We start from the raw sequence: 2,767 nt of genomic DNA on the forward strand, positions 1-2,767 counted from the left end.
ACAACGAATTGCATGTTCTTTTGCTAATTCCTTTTAAACGTGACGCGAATAAGATTCTTGACTTGTCATTTCAATTACGTATGTAGAACTAATACATTTTGGAAGCATTATCTTCTATATTTTTTTAATATTGAATATTTAATTCTGAACACATTAACTTAGTCCATGCACTACCACAACCGGACATTTGGTTCGTTAATGTATGACGTTGAATACCCGCATATGCATGCCAGTATTTATGCATATACCGTGGTATATAGAAATGTATACATATAAAATTAATGTGATGTAACGATCAATGACATTAGTTATACTGTAGTGAATGCGAAGCAAAAAAAAAAGATTGCAAATATTAATCGCTCGATAAGTATAAAGTGTATAGGTATAATCATTCTGTTCCAAATTAAATTAAATCTTTTCTGATTTAAAATGATGTTTAATACTGGAAAAATGATTAAGTTGTAATTAAATAACGAATGAAAATTTAATTCTGTAATCGCGTTAATTCGGTGCATTCTTTTTTTATAAATATATATAATATTTAAAAATTGAAATATATAGACTACTCATTTTGAATATTAAAAGCATTGAACAACAGTGCCTATACAGCACAAAATTTACGGCAATGTCGCTGCAAAATCTGCAATATTGCTGCAACATACAATGTTGCCGCAACTTTTGTGCAATTTTATGCTGTAGAGATGCTGTGCTTTTAATACTCAAAATAAATAATTAATAATTAACTTATACAAAATAAGTAATTAAATAACTTATGCAGCATAGAAGCTTGTAGCAACAATGCAGCAATATGTTACTACAATATTGCTGGAACGTTGTAATGTTGCTGCAATTTTGCTGTATGAGAAGTAATTTTCAATATTAATTGGCTAGTATTAAATGGGATTTCTGTAAGAGTTCAATAAACTTCTTATTTAACTGTTATTTTATCGAGTTATTTTACTGAATACTCTATGTTTCGCTTATGTAAAACGGATTCCTTTGAATGCTCTTTGAAAATACGTTCCAGTTTATCGATTTCAACATTGGATCGTCTTTTCTACTTTAGACATGCACTCGAATGTAAATGAAAGAATTTAATTGATATCTTGAATGTCGAATTGTGTATTCCGCTAAAGTATCCCGTCTCGTTTTTCGTCCGAGCGAATTTTTGCGAGCCTTTCGAATGGGAACGTTGATGTTGGCGGAAGTTAGAATGATAATTAACGTAACACCTGGCGGACTTCTAATTTAGGGAAACAATCGAAACCGTTCGACCCTATGTCGGTTTAACGATCGAGCCGCACGAGTCTCGACACAGACACGCATTCCGACGAATTAACTTTAAATGGCTCGCAGGAGAGCTATTTGCCTTACTCCCGCGAAGCTCAGCACGTGCGTCTAAACCTAACTCTTGGATATACTTTTGGTGGAATCCTATTTTAGAAACGCACTAACCTCTGTTCCGGGAACTCGTGTTTTGCGTGAATGAACGTATGTATATACGACAGATCTTATCAAGAGTATTCAATCTCTTTTCGCTAATAGCTGTGATATCATAAAACAATGAATACATGAGATATTGAACACAATAATAATAATCACAATAATCTTTATTTAAAATCTGATAATTTTTTATAAATTAATAAATTAATCACGTAATACTGTACAATACTATCAATTCGATAATTTTTATGTTGTTAAATTATAAATAATAAAATATGAATATTCTCTCGAAACGCTCTTCTGCTTTTCTCTCTTTAGTTAATGTTAAATTAATTTATCGATAAATCTAATATATGAGATAACAATAAATAAAAAATATTGATAAAGTACGATCCGTAATAAGAATTGGGCACATAAGAATATTTTGACATAACAGTTATTTCAACTTGACTGTTGAGAGTGAGACCAATATGTTTATTTCTGAAAATGTCCAATGTTATTAATCTTAACCGGTGATGATGCATTTGAGTAAGTTCATTCCTTTGAGTAGTCGCATATTGCTCCCTCATTTAAAAAATAACATAACTCGGAAACAATTTTTAAATTAAGACTATGAATGAATTAAGTAAATATTACATATCAATTCATCGAAAGTGAATTAACTTAACTTTATAAAAAAATCCTTAAAACATCAAAGCGTAAAAAGAATGATTTTAAAAAATTATCGAAATTGTTACAAGTTTAAAAATAGTGGGTTTTAGGGATTATGAATTGCAAATAACAAAATTTATTATTGATTATGATATTTGATCAATGTTAAGAATATATTCATTTTGATATTATTTGTTTAGCCAATAATTTTCTGCCAAGTTTAAAAATAGCATTTTCATTTTTTTTTTTTTTTTGGCAAACTTAACCTCTTGATTTATATTTACTTTTGAAATAAGAAAGCGATATGTAAAACTGTAATCGTGGCGCATTATTTTTCTGCGAATGTCAATTATACAATTTAATGAATCAACGATGATAGTGTTCATAAAGAATTTAAGTACATACATAAGATGCACATACGTTTTAAGAATTTTGTTTCTCCGTCCAAGATACTTGTTTAAGTGACATATCTTCAAATATCAACGAAGATATATCGACGTATTTATCGGAATCAATACGTTTGTTAATTTCGAATTCATTGGCGGATTCAGAAATTTCTGAAGAGACGCGCCGCAAGCAAAATTGTGTTTAACAATAAGTTAAATATGAAAAGATGGAATATGAAACTATTATTTAAATTATTACATTTTAAAAAAATATTATTTATATATAT

At 29.1% G+C, this 2,767-nt stretch overlaps 1 protein-coding gene across 6 annotated transcripts in view; it reads left to right on the forward strand.

Annotated features, from left to right (window-relative positions):
* The window catches only part of LOC108691109 (shootin-1), a 14,989-nt gene that overhangs the window by 1,129 nt on the left and 11,093 nt on the right, over window positions 1-2,767 (forward strand). The gene's annotated exons all lie outside the window — the stretch shown is intronic.

The sequence above is a fragment of the Atta colombica genome, unplaced genomic scaffold, assembly GCF_001594045.1.
Source record: "Atta colombica isolate Treedump-2 unplaced genomic scaffold, Acol1.0 scaffold39, whole genome shotgun sequence".
In the NCBI taxonomy this organism is placed as follows: domain Eukaryota; kingdom Metazoa; phylum Arthropoda; class Insecta; order Hymenoptera; family Formicidae; genus Atta; species Atta colombica.